The sequence below is a fragment of the Lytechinus variegatus genome, chromosome 11 (genome assembly GCF_018143015.1).
Source record: "Lytechinus variegatus isolate NC3 chromosome 11, Lvar_3.0, whole genome shotgun sequence".
NCBI classification, from domain to species: Eukaryota; Metazoa; Echinodermata; class Echinoidea; order Temnopleuroida; family Toxopneustidae; genus Lytechinus; species Lytechinus variegatus.
In genome coordinates, this window is record NC_054750.1 from 22,425,333 (window position 1) to 22,439,326 (window position 13,994).

The 13,994-nt window shown below is 37.0% G+C and overlaps 1 protein-coding gene across 1 annotated transcript in view; it reads right to left on the reverse strand.

Annotated features, from left to right (window-relative positions):
• LOC121423668 (HAUS augmin-like complex subunit 3) overlaps positions 1-2,884 on the reverse strand; it is a 30,060-nt gene extending 27,176 nt beyond the window's left edge. The window contains exon 1 of the mRNA XM_041619092.1: positions 2,851-2,884. The gene's annotated coding sequence lies outside the window, so the exon portion shown is untranslated. The remainder of the gene's footprint in view (positions 1-2,850) is intronic.
• Between the last annotated feature and the right edge of the window lie 11,110 nt (positions 2,885-13,994).

Genomic DNA, 13,994 nt, shown 5'->3' on the forward strand with positions numbered 1-13,994 from the left:
ATGGTAGCTCTGTATATGCCACCACGCACAGTAAAGTCAAGCCATAGAAGTTGTGTGTTGTGGATGCTAGAAGTGGTGTCGCAGCACGCACTTGTAACCCACTAGTTAAAAGTCCACTGCCAAATGCGGTTCTTTGTGCAAGGTTAACCTCATACGTGAGTGGGTTTCAAGCATTTGTTCCAAAGAAAAAGAGAAAATAAACCAAACATTGCTAACCTTATTTTGGCAAACATGGATAGTGAAAAATATCATATACAGTACTGTATAACCTTGTTAAAATGAGTAAGAAATTCTGGAGCGGTACCGTACCGTATAATTTGTCTGTAGAAAATGACATTCCATTGACTTCTTTAAATTCACAATACATGTGAAGCTGCTCGCATGTGACATCAAAAAAGAAAAATTGAAATTCTAATAACTTTATAAATCTCTTCGAATTTTCTCAAACCTCCAAATCATGCAATATTAGCAAAAGTGGTCATGATGTTGAACTTCCCGTAAAGTTGAAGTCTTTTAAAATTATATCTTAAACCTTTAGCCTGTTCCTCAGTCGTATAACATGTGATCAAACTTTTATTGGAGTAGATTTCCTATTAGTCTAAAGTATGTTTAAATGTAACGTTAGTACGACTCGAGTCCAGCATATTATCAGTATCACATAAGCATGACAAGACTTCAGTTCATGACATTCTAGTTTCTAGATTTGCCCTGGGCCTGGGGACCTCAACACGTCTCCAGTGTTCTTGAGCTGAATAATAGAGTCCTTCATAATGATATTTATACTCATTATAGGTGGTATCTTAGCTAAACGAATGCGATCCCCGGTCTTCCGTCTTCGTTTTCCAGACACCCAACAACGGGTTTGGAAAACGAAGATCGAAGACCGGGGACCTGCGCATTGTCAATGGGAGAACATGTGTAGGGGGCAAGGTCTATTCAAGTCCATTCTAACCCGCGCACATGTTTTGTACACACTTTGCACTGCTTTGTAGTTTGTACAACATACTTCGGGCGTGAACTACAAACGCTTTCACACAAGTGTTATATGTGTCCCGGGTCTTCATTTTCCAGACACCTGCACAGACATGGGGTAGACTCTACCATGTTTTTTTCAAACTGCCCAACGAACAAGGTTTTTCAAGAAAATCCTAACGTTAACGGTTATTTATAGATTATATTTTCTTTCATTATTTAATGAGAAATTGGTTACACTTACTCTTAATCATGTTAATAACATTATAAGGAATTATTAACTGAAAGATTTTGTAAAATAAGAAGAAATTCATGCCAAAAATATTAACTCGAATTGTTAGGTGCCCAGACTTACTTGGCCATGTTGGCCCACCACCATTATTACGGACGAGACCTGTCCTGGGCTCCGGCCCACTCACAACAAACATGCAAGGTTAGCCTGGCTGGGGTTACATACATTGTTAAATCTTCAGATTTAGTCATTTTTTTATTGGGTTCACTACCTTAATACCAGCTACCCTTTTGGAAGTACCATACCGGGAGCGGCAATCCTGTATTTTAGGGGTCTAAATTATTTTGGTTGCTAACTTCAGGCAACAGCTCCAAGACCGTTGTTAACGGTAGTTGGTAGTGCATACGTACGTGCCGGGTATGGCGGGCCGTTAATGCCATTATGATAGCCTTATATTATAGGACTAGGCCTAGTAATACAGCTACACGCCAGTCGCCTATGTAGTAAAGTTGTATTTACCAGTGGGGTATCATGCAATATTATAGGGGCCAGGGCCAGGGGTGGTATAGAATAATGGTATACCTAAAGCCGTCGGGGTGTCACGTGACCCGGGACTACCGACTAGCATGACTAGTCATGGCCGGGCCGGGGGGGGGTATGCAATGAAGAAATAATAAACGGCCCGCCATTAACGGCACGCACTACTGAACTACCAGTCTTGGAGCTGTTGCCTGAACTGAAGTTAGCAACCTAAAATAATTTAGACCCCTAAAATACTGGGGCGGTATTCTGAACATTGTCTTATCTCCGTATTTTATCTTATCTCAGAGATATGACAAAATCGGTATTCTGGTGGATGTCATAACTTTTGTCACAAAAATTGTCATAAATTTTGTCTTATCTCTTTGGCGCGCACCAAAAATACGCGGCTTTAATGCGCGTAATACTTTCATACAAGCAAAAGATATGACAGGGGGTAGCAGTCATCATGGTCATAAATTTTGTCATATCTTTTAGTACCAAATATCCCGATACCCTGCCGACTGAATGTCAAGCATATAACGATATCATTTAGATTAGATTGTGGCACAAGTTTCACTCATCATCCACGACAATTTTTAGAATTATTTTGTCATGCTACAATTAGTTAGGCCCTACATATTAATTTCTCCTTTTTTTCTCTGTTTTCCTTATTTTTCTACTTCTCCTCTAAAATCCTTCACAGCTCCCTGTCTCTCTTTGTAATTAAGCGCATCAATATTCGCGTAGTTGCGCGATGCCAGAAACAGAATTGGGGTCTTTGGGGATATCCCCTACCTGTCACGGGGCATTCCTATTGGCTAGAAGGGCTCCCACTGGGAACTAACGATGATTTTGATTGGATTGCTTCCGAAAAGATGGGCGGGAACTTTGAGAGATATGACAGGGAAAAGACAATGTTCAGAATACCGATTTGTGACAATCATAGCGGTGTCACATCTCGGAAAGAAATGACAAAATTTATGACAAAAGTTATGACAGAGTTCCAGAACGGCAGAATACCACCCCAGGATTGCCCTGAAGTTAGCAACCTAAAATAATTTAGACCCCTAAAATACTGCCTGGATTGCCCCGGGAGCTAATAAAGTGATAATACGGCAACCTACCAAACTCCTATTGAAACGGCTGTAACGTAGGCATTCCGCATAGCTGTCACTGTTGACATTATTTTGTTATCAACTAGCTAGAGTATGCAATATACGACCAGGCGAGGCGCCTCTCAGGCCCCGGGGTTGAGCTGCTGAGCTGCGCTGAGGATCAGGATTGACAGGAAGTCGGGCTCGTCTACTGAGCAGCAGCTAGCTAGCTGTGAGCGTGAACCGGTGCTGTGCATGTGCCGCCAATATTTTGAATTTACTAGATCCGTACCGTATAACCGGATCCGGCATCGGCACGCGCACGCGCAGAGTTTTACGAAACTTTTTTTTTTAGGGGGGGGGGGGGGGGGATGTGGGTGAGTTTGTTTGGATCCAGGCCAGGTCCGTGCCCAAACCCCTTTCAAAGCCATTTGCGAGGGGAATATATTCGTGTGCACACGCAAGTAAGGACATTTTTTTTTCTTTTTTATATTTATTTATTTTTGCTTGTCAAATTAATTTATCTGAAGAGTCAATAATAGGTGGAATAGATCTAGGCCTATACTCGTTTTTATTGAAATTTACCCCCCCCCAAAAAAAAAAGAAAGTTCACATCGACGCTCACCTTAATCATTTGTAGGGAGTTTTCCCTTTTTTATATTAAAGCTAACTGAGTAATTACTGCCACGATTGCCAGCAATTTTCTCTTCTTTCCTTTATGTTTTTCCGTCTTCTTTAAAAGCTCATTATAAGGTACCCTTTGCATGGCAGTGATATGCGCTATATTTATTGACTATATTAGCATGTATACTAGTAATTATGATCCAGCTCGCATAGTGAGATACTACCTTTTACGAATGCCTGCGATCGGCTCTTCCTTCAGGGACCTGAGAACAGTTTATTTAACAGGGCCTGGTTTTTAAATTTGAGAAGCAAAAAAAAAATTGTTGATCTCCGATATAAGCGGAGGAAGAAGAAGAAGGAGGGGGGGGGGGGTCGCTACAAAATGAAGGTGAATTTGGTTAAATATCTTCATCTCCCAATAAGTTAAGGTCGAACATCATATTAAAAAATGATGAATCTTATAACAAATATGATAATCATGGTAATGGTGGTTGAGTATCAAATTTTAAGTAAGAGACTCATTCATTTTTTGTGTTAGAGTATTCCGTTATTGCTTCTTCCCGTGAATACAAACATAAACTGACTTCAGACATCATAATAACTTCCTAAATAATACATCAAGGTACCCAGTAAATAAGTGCATGAATAATGCATGATGATCGATTCACTTTCCAATTTATTGAAAGAAATATAATACAGACGAAAAAGAATAAACACACCCGCAAATTGCACAAGCAAAAAAAAAATAAATCTTTGTCCTTCAATGGGTATCAATCTCGGTCGGGGGATCCCCCCTCCCGTTTTAGGAAGAGGGACTGGCGTGTGTTATCACCCCAAATAATTTGGAGTCGAACATCATAGTATTTCTGATGAATCATATGACAAGTATGATCATGATAAGCATGGGCAGAAATCCCAGGGGGATCACGGGGACACGTCCCCCACACTTTTTGGAAAGGGGGAGGGCACAGTATCAAAATCTCCCTTCCCCGCCCCCACTATTCATGGTCTTTTATGATAAAAAAAATGGTTCTAGGACAATTACCCCCGGACAACTATACCCCAAGAACAATTACCCCCTGAGGACAATTACCCTCCAAAGACAATTACCCCGACAATCACCCCCGTGCAATCACCCCCGACAATCACCCCCATACAATCACCCCCAATCAATTAGCTCTGAGGACATAAATATCTCAGGACGATTACCCCCGGAAAATCCCCCCTCAGTCTCTCCTGCATCGGTGTTAGAATAAAGCGGGATCCATTGTAAGTCTTTGACGGTGGCACAGGTTTCCGAAATATTTTGTACTTTATTTTACGTTAATAACTTTCTATTTCTCTTTTATATTGCTCTTTCTCCTTTTCTCTCTCTCTCTCTTAATTTCCCTTTTCCCCCTTGCTTTTTCATTTATCTTCTTTTTCCGCCTTTTTTCTTCCCTTCTGTTTTTTTTTTTGGTGCTTTTGCAGCACCTTCTGCATCATGAAATATGGAGAAGGGGCTTGCACCCCAAACCTCCCGTTTGGTTACGCATATTTGCATCAGAGAATATGTAAACTGGCTCTCATACTAAGTTTTCATTTAACAATTGAACACGATTAGACATAATAATCATAAATGCTAAATATCTCTGATTCCAACTGATCTGATATTTTTTTGAATATTTATTTTGAGTTTAATTTCAGGAAAGAAATCCGACAAATAGATAAAACGTAAAAAAGACACCTTCATAGATAGAAATATTGAAAGTCGATAACGCAATTTTCAACACTAACACTGTCAAGTAGGACCTATAAACTTTATTTTAAAACAATTCAACTAACAAGAAGCTAAGAATTATGAAACAATTGGTGCACATTCCAGATTAAGATGTGGCTTTTTAACTTAATACAGTAAGCTAAAAAAAATATTGCAAAGATAATACACACAAGAACACCTTGTAATTTTACCATTTAGACCCTAAATGGAATAAATTATGAGGTGTTTTGCGTGTAATATTTTAGGGTGAAACCAATTAAAGGTTAAAGAAGGAAAGTACAAAAATTTCTAAACTGTAAGCACTATGACAAACTCAAATACAGTGTTTTCCATACAAATTGGCAATCATGATAGTATACCATTTGAATTTAAGGACGGTTTTTGAGAATTAATAAAGAAGTAGGCCTATACATGTACATGTAATAAACAATAGGAACTTCCATGATCAAAAAATGCGACCGCGCAGCGTGAGCTGAAAATATCAATATTTAGACCATAAACGGACATTTTACAGAGCACTTGAAAAAAAATTGTATACAGGAAAATAATGAAAGCTCGATATCCGAGCTAAAAACATATTTTGTAGATTGACTTCAAAACTTTTAAGCTCTCTATCAGCCTATATTGAGCAAGACATGAATCTCATCGAACAGGCAATGCGAGCGCAAAGTGTTAGCGAAATTTTATAAAGTGACATAGAAAGAAAGTCTTCCCCTCACCTTATATTATTTACTCCTGTTCATCCTCTTATTTTCCTCCTTTTTTCCTTCTATTTTCCCCTTCTTTTTTTTCTGTCTCCCCTTTTTTTTGCTCCGTCAATTTTTCAGGGGGGGGGCACACCGGGGGGGGGGGGGCACACCAAATTTCACATGCCCCCTCCCCCCGTGATAGCTACGCCATTGCGAAGATTGACGAAACGAATGATCCTATGCTTCGGTGACATAAAAATTATGATCGAATTCTGGGTTTCGTAAATATTTGCAGACGGAACTCACTTTTTACAGCTTTCTTGCGGCATTCGTTTGATTTCAAGATACTCGAGAATGCCTTAAGTACTTCTTACGTCAAATGTACGGCCGTGTATGACTCTGTGCACTCCCTTTGTCTGGGGGTTATTATCTTCGGTGGGGGAGGGGGGGGGGCTATATTTTTCCCGTTGGTAATCGTCTTCGGGGGTAATCGTCCAGAGGGTGGTTGTCCGGGATAGTTGTCTAGGGGGAGGGTAATTTTGCTCGGGGGTAATTGTTCGGGGGGGGGGAAGGTAATTGTCCGGGGGTAATTGTCCTCAGGGGTAATTGTCCGGGGGTAGTTGTCCGGGGGTAATTGTCCTCGGGGGGGAGGTAATTGTCCGGGGGTAATTGTCCTCGGGGGGAGGTAATTGTCCGGGGGTAGTTGTCCGGGGGCAGGGGGTAGTTGTCCTGATACGCATCAATGTATTATTCCTGTTCTAGATTTCATAATTCGTTTCACCCGAGATGTTCTTCCATTGTTGTCCTCATGCATCAAAACCAAGAATTAGAAAGCGGAGCTCAAAACATTAATGGAATTAAACTGTGCACAGGAAACTCGTCTTCTTCTTTGGCTTCATTCACGAGGTTGGGAAATTAATATCCGCAGAAATGCCTTTTTCACTTTTCTCATCGCATTTTCCAGGGTTATAAATGCGCCCGCTGCTGCTGTAACTATATTCCATAGGTTTTTTTTTAATTCATAAAAGCAATTATTCTCATCTAACTAACAACCTCCTGATTCTTAATATTCTTTAAGGAAGACAGGTCCAAGCAGCTCTACAATGCAATTAATATTTAAAGGAATAGTCCACCCACATTAAAGGTAATTTGAATAAAAAGAGAAAAATCCAACAAGCAAAACACTGAAAATGGCATCGAAATCGGAATGTAAAAGAAGAAAGCTATCACAATTCAGAGTTTTTCTTCATTTCACAGAACAGTTATATGCACATCCTGAACGTATGCAAACGAGGGGACTGATGACGTCACTCACTCACCTTTTTTCAATCACATGAAATATGAATTTTTTTATTTTTGTCCTCTATCATTGTCCTGGATAACAAAGTTTTATTCCCCACTGAAAATGTGGAGTACTATTGTGTTAACATTTTATGGTTCGATCAAGTTGGTCATTATTGTCAAATTTGTAAAAATGAAAATATTGTATGATTAAAAGACTAAAAATACAAAAGAAGTAGTGAGCGAGGGATATCATCAACTTTCTCATTTGCATGTCGTTGAATTGTGCATATAGAACTGTCATAACTTTAAATGTCATAATTTTGTTATTTTACATCCAATTTTGATGACAATTCAGCATTATGCCTCTCTGTTATTTCTCTATTGATTCAAGTTAACAATTTTCTGGGGCGGACTTGACCTTTGACATATGCCTATGTAGGGGTGTCGGCCAAGGCGGGGGGGGGGGTGGTGGGGTGAGCAGGGGCGACCGCCCTCATAATTATTCAACTGGTGGAAATAGAAATATATAAATAATTGATGGAGTACGTGGTGAACGGGTTAAAAGTTTTATTCATATTTTATGTCATCCTTTATGTGACATAATCAATTTATCTCTGAATACTGGTATTGTACCTAGCATATTAAAGATCGCCAAAGTCATTCCAGTTTATAAAAGTGGATCAAAAGATATTACAGACATATATCTATTCTCCCTTTCTTTTCTAAAATCTTAGAGAAATGTGTGTATATTAATTCTTGGACAAGTGCAATATAATTACTTCAAAGCAGTTTGGTATTCGTGCAGGTCACTTTACATCTTCTGCCAATATCGAGTTAATACACAAAGCATCAACTGCCTTTGAAAAAAGAAGAAGTAATGATTGCTTTGTTTTTAGTGAGGCCTTTGATTCCCTGGATCATAATATTTTAACAAAAAAGTTAGAGAGATACGGATTTAGAGGTGTTATATATTTGAATGGTTTAAAAATTATTTAAGTAATCGTAAACAGTATGTATTATTAGATGATGGCAGAAAGGTGTGGAGTGCCCCAAGGCTCAATATTAGGCCCATTATTATTTCTTTTATTTGTAAATTACATGTGCAATAATTTCTGGACAATTTGAGCCAATATTATTTGCGGATGATACTAGTGTTGTCCCACCATGACATCATTACTCAAATAACTTTAATACTGAATTTGACAAACTGGTTGTCTGGCTTAATAATAAGAAACTTGTACTTAACATAAAAAAAAAAAAAAAATCTCGTGACATTTAAAAAAAAAAACATATTGATGCAACCCAAATAAAATGAAAAATCAAGGAGTCTTTATAGGTCAAGTCCAACAGACAACTTTTTAGGTGTAACTATTGACAATAAACTAACATGGAATGAACACACTAGTGTCATCTGCAGTAAAATATCCAAACGTATTGGCTTATTTTACAAACTGAAATCTTTTCCTAAAGAAACACTCATGATCTTATACAACACGTTGATATTACCACATATATATTACTGTATTCTTACATGGGCATGCTCTAGTATGCAAAATACTAATAGACTTTTAGTGCTACAAAAGAAAATTAGAAGACTTGTTTATCACAGCCAATACCTAGCCAATCCCAATCCTATATTCTTTATTCTAAAGACTCTGAAAATGCCTGATATATATGTATACCAATGTGCAATATTTTATGTATTCATATATCCATAAATTATTACCAACATCTATTATTTCATATTTCCAAATGAACAGAAATATTCATGAATATCAAACTAGGTATTCCAATAATTTTCACTTTCCTTTAACAAAAACTTCAACCTATCAAAATACATTTTTTATGAAGGTCCTTTAATTTAGAATGAATTATCAATTACAATAAGACAGAGTCCTACACTGAATACCTTTTAAAAGAAGAATGAAATCTTTACTATTACATAAGTACATCTAAAATGTAACAGTTTGATTTTTTAAATAAGAAATGAATTTGCGTGTGTTTGTGGGTGTTTCATTACTAATGGTGTAAGTGTGTTAGTGTTGATGTATGGGTGCATGATTTAAGTATACTATTTTCAATTAATTTTACTTTGCTACATTCAATCAACAATTCAATTTTTAAATCTTCTGATCTGTATGGAGAGTGGCCTTTAATATAAGCCTCTGCCTCTCCTAATACTTTCATTTTACATTTGTATTACTTGTTTTATACAGTATGTTTTCTTTATCTATACTCCTTTATATGTGTGTGTGTATATATATATATATATATATATATATATATCTACTTTGTTATATGTTTTTAATGAAAGTATTGAATAAATGAAATTAAAATGAAATGAAATATATTCTTTTGAATTTTGTTTTCACGAGATTCACAAAAAACAACAATGCGTGCACTGGCGACAGGGATTTCAGTGTTATCCAAGTACATTGTTACTCGTTAATGCATTCTAAGTAAAAATGCAACAATACTTTCATAGAGTGTTCATTGGTGTGCTGTTCTATATAGTCCCCTGGGGGTGTTTCACAAAGATTTAAGTATTAGGTCGCACTTAAATGTCGACGCGTACAAGATATGCAACGCGCAATCTTATTGATCAATACGCAGTAGTGCGCGTCCTCCTGGCATGATCTGACCAATGATGTCATGCCTTTTATACTGCGCGCAACTAGACATTTAAGTGCGACTCTAAGTCATACTTAAATCTTTGTGAAACACCCCCTGGTCTATACAATTTCTGCATCCTGTTGTGTAAGGAATGCTTACATAATTTGCTTTGAAATCTGCCTATCATAATGTAAAAAATGAAAGGTCATTTGAGCAAAATTGTCCATGAGGTAATTCGGTAATTCCGAACTGGTGGGTGTTTCATAAAGCTGTTCGTAGGTTAAGAGCGACTTTAAGAACGAAATGGGGAACTCTTTTTACGCGCTAAACCATCGCCAATTCTTCTTCTTCTTCCAGTAGTGTGCATAAACCTCCACGGAGTATCGTCGCACAACAGTTGGTTGTCTATCGGCTAATTAAACGTGTTGCTCGTAGCAAAGCTCGATGAAAATAAGTCCAAAAACGAACGCATTCAATATACCATTTACCACAAGAAAGGATCACCAGTCGTTCTTAAAGTCGCTCTTAACGTACGAACAGCTTTATGAAACACCCACCTGGTCTGTTATTTTCTCAACGTTTCAATCAGGTTCTGTGCCTACAGACTACAACCATTGTGTGCTATCCTGGTGAACGTGCAATCTCGACAGGCGTAGTTATTCGCTTTTTATGAAAAATAAGTGATAACTGTCGTCTACGATATGCACACTGTACCATTGAGCTGCTTTTCGTGAATTTGCTCACGTATCATGGTAATTTTGTGGATATATATGGATATCGAAAATGAATTATACGAAGAAACAATCAAGAGCATTCTTGACACAACTCGTTAGAAGTAAAAATTAAATAAATCTTGTTCGTAGGCACTCTTTTTTTTAAATTCAATAGCAGCAGTTAGCAGCCGAAAATTGTGAGGTAATTCTTCGTTTTTTTAAAAGGTGTTCAGAACAAAAGTTCAAGTTTTCCTGACACGTTTTTTATTAACATAATTTAGAATTTTATTGATTTATTTGTTTTATTTATTTATTATCATATATTCTTCTTTTTTTTGGGGGGGGGGGCTTCACAACGATTTGCAAGAATTGGGTATAATTTGTCCTTGTTAGAAGAAAAAACCTTTAGTTCCTCTCATGGTCTCAGTCATGGGATACTTGGTCCACCCTTAGTGTAGATGTAGCTATCAATGCCCCTTTTATATTTGATTCACACCGTTGAAATGGTGAAATTTAACAGTGTGAAGGTGATATCCGGCACAATGTGTTCAACACTGTGGCACACACTATAAAAAAATATTCTTTTTAGTAGGGACCGCTTCTCGACCAATCAAAATCAAGCAAAGTTGTGATATCTGTCAACCATTCAGAAGACAAATATTGAAAATATGCTCTCGAATTTGATGATTAACATATTCACATAAAATATATATATATATATATATATATATATATATATATATGTATTTATATATATATATATATATATATATATATATATATATATATGATTATGTTTTATTCAACCGGTTGCTGTGCATGAGCGTCTTTTGACAGTATATGCGGATGCACGCTCTATATAAATCCGGGGGCCGTTTCATAAAGCTGTTCGTAAGTTAAGAGTGACTTTAAGAACGACTGGTGATCCTTTCATACGCGCTAAACTATTGCCTATACCATTGCCAAAAGAAAGAATCACCAGTCGTTCTTATCTTATGAACAGCTTTATGAAACACCCACCTGATTATTATTAATAATATTGAAGTGCAGAATGAAGGATGTTTTTGTAGTGCAATGAGCATCAGGGAGGTGTATTTCTTTCAATTAGGGCCACACCTACAAGAGTACAACTGATAGTGGTTGAGTAAAACACGCTATTCCACGGCATTAAGGGACTTTAGAATATAGGAATAATATGCAATATATGCATTGAATTGAATCCCTAATACGAATGTAGCTTGCGAGAATCTTCCCTTACAGCGGTGATATGTTTAAAGTGCTTTCACAAATCCACCACCATCCGCCGTTAGGCCTACCTGAAATTGATTTCTCTTAATGGGGACGAGTGACCTGAAATAAATTGCCAGGTTCTTTGCGTTTTCACTCTGAGGTCAGTGTATATCTAGTCAATATTTTCTCCAGTTGAGGATTAAAAGGGGTAACGATGTGGAAAGCTGTGACCATCTTATCAAGCAGGCCTATTTTTCTTTAGAAGGTATACAAATATCTCCGTGAACCCATATTACAGCTTCAAAAGGGTTTGCCAGCAAACCAACTGGGCATGTATTAATAAAAAAAGAAAGCATGCAAAGTTGCAGAAGAAGAACATCATCGACACCCAACAAACGATATGATAACAGTAATAAAATGTAAAAAAACATACCCGCAGCTTAATTATGCTTCGTGAAAATAAGTGTGTGTGTGCGTGTGTAAGTAAGGGTGCATGTGTATGAGTGATATACATTATTTTCACTTCAACAGTATATATCGTCAAATAACGCCCACGATTTTTTTCCCGTCAGTATACTTGCGCACCCGACAGGAGAGGGCTTTTTTGAGGGCTCGGTGTAAAAATGGCAGAGGTAAAAATGGCAGAGGTGAAAATGGCAAAGGTAAAAATGGCAGAGATCAAAATGGCAAAGGTATAAATGACAGTGGTAAAATGACAGAGGTATAAATGACCCGCCGGTCTTAAACCCCATGCAAAAAAAAATCCAAAACCCATGTACAGTAGATTAAATAAGAAATGTTCTGAGAAGAAAATTAGTATTATAATGTTGAACTCATAAAAAGGGTAACATTTTAAAATCACACTGTAAATCTTCTGCACCAAACTGATAACACTTGAGTTTGTTTATTTTTTCCTAGACTTACATGCACGGCCTTCTCATGTCAAATCACTCCTCTGATATTCAAATTTGAAGTACACTTTGGATCCCAAGTATTGTACTTAATTCACAAAAGGGGAAATTCACTCTGACACAAACTTAAATTTATTGTGAAACTAGTTGAAAATAGTTAAAGACAATATTGATAAGGGTTTTAGCGAATTCATCAAAGATTTAAAAAGCTATCATAATTTCATATTTTAATGGTGACGTCATTTGCGAGTAGTTTTTCCCCATAGATGGTGTTATAAAAAAATCAAAGAAATGTCATTTTCCAAAAAAAATGAAAATGTTTTTTATTGTTTAAGTATATCAACATACGAATCATTTCACATCCGCTCCTGAAAGATTTTTTTAGCAATCATGACCCACTGATTAAACAATTGGAAAGTATACATTTTGGAGTATAAAATACGGGGCAGGTGCTTGTATATGACGTCACAGAAAAAAAAACATTCATGATAATTTTCTTAATCTTTGATGGGTTTTCCTTGAACCGTCACCAATATATTTTCTGCTATTTTTACAGTAATCCATTTGTCAGCTTTGCCTCTGCCATTTTTACCTCTGTCATGATTACCTCTGTCATTTTTACCTGGCACCGTTTTGAGGCTCAACGATATGATAACAGTCATAAATGAACAAAAAGCATACCCACAGCCTAGTACGCTTCAAATAATGTGTGCGTGTGTAAGAAGGGATGCGTGCGTGAGTGATACATTGTTTTACTTCTATACGGAAAGCCTGTCTTCAAAATACCGCGCACAGAAGGCAATACACTGTAAAAAAATATTGGGTAAAATATAACCAGCACGGGGGTAATTATGTGTCCAATCAATTTGGGGCTGGATTTTACCCAATGCGGAAGGCGTATTGTCCAGTTAGGTTTAAAAAGGCAGCAATTACTTCAGAATGGGCAAAATTTTTATCACACTAGATAAATATTAATGCCTAAAAGAAATGCCATGTTGATTGGACACAAAATTAGGTCACCCATAATTCCACTTATGGAGCATTTTTACCCAATATTTTTTTTTTGGTGTAGTCCAATTCCCATGATAAACTTCTGTTTATTATATGAAATTACTGCATGCAAGTGTGTCTTTTTCAGAAACCAAGGTATTCAAAATATAAATTATGTTTTCTGGTTACCAATCAACACAGACACAAAAGTGCAGCATACCTTATTATTAGATTCTAATCGAAATTTGTCCCTTTTTAAAAGTGTCTTTTGAAAAACAATAGCCTCATGATCTACATTATCAGTATCTTCCGTTGTAAGCGTTTCATGGGGAGGGGGGATTAATCGTTAATTTTATAGTTC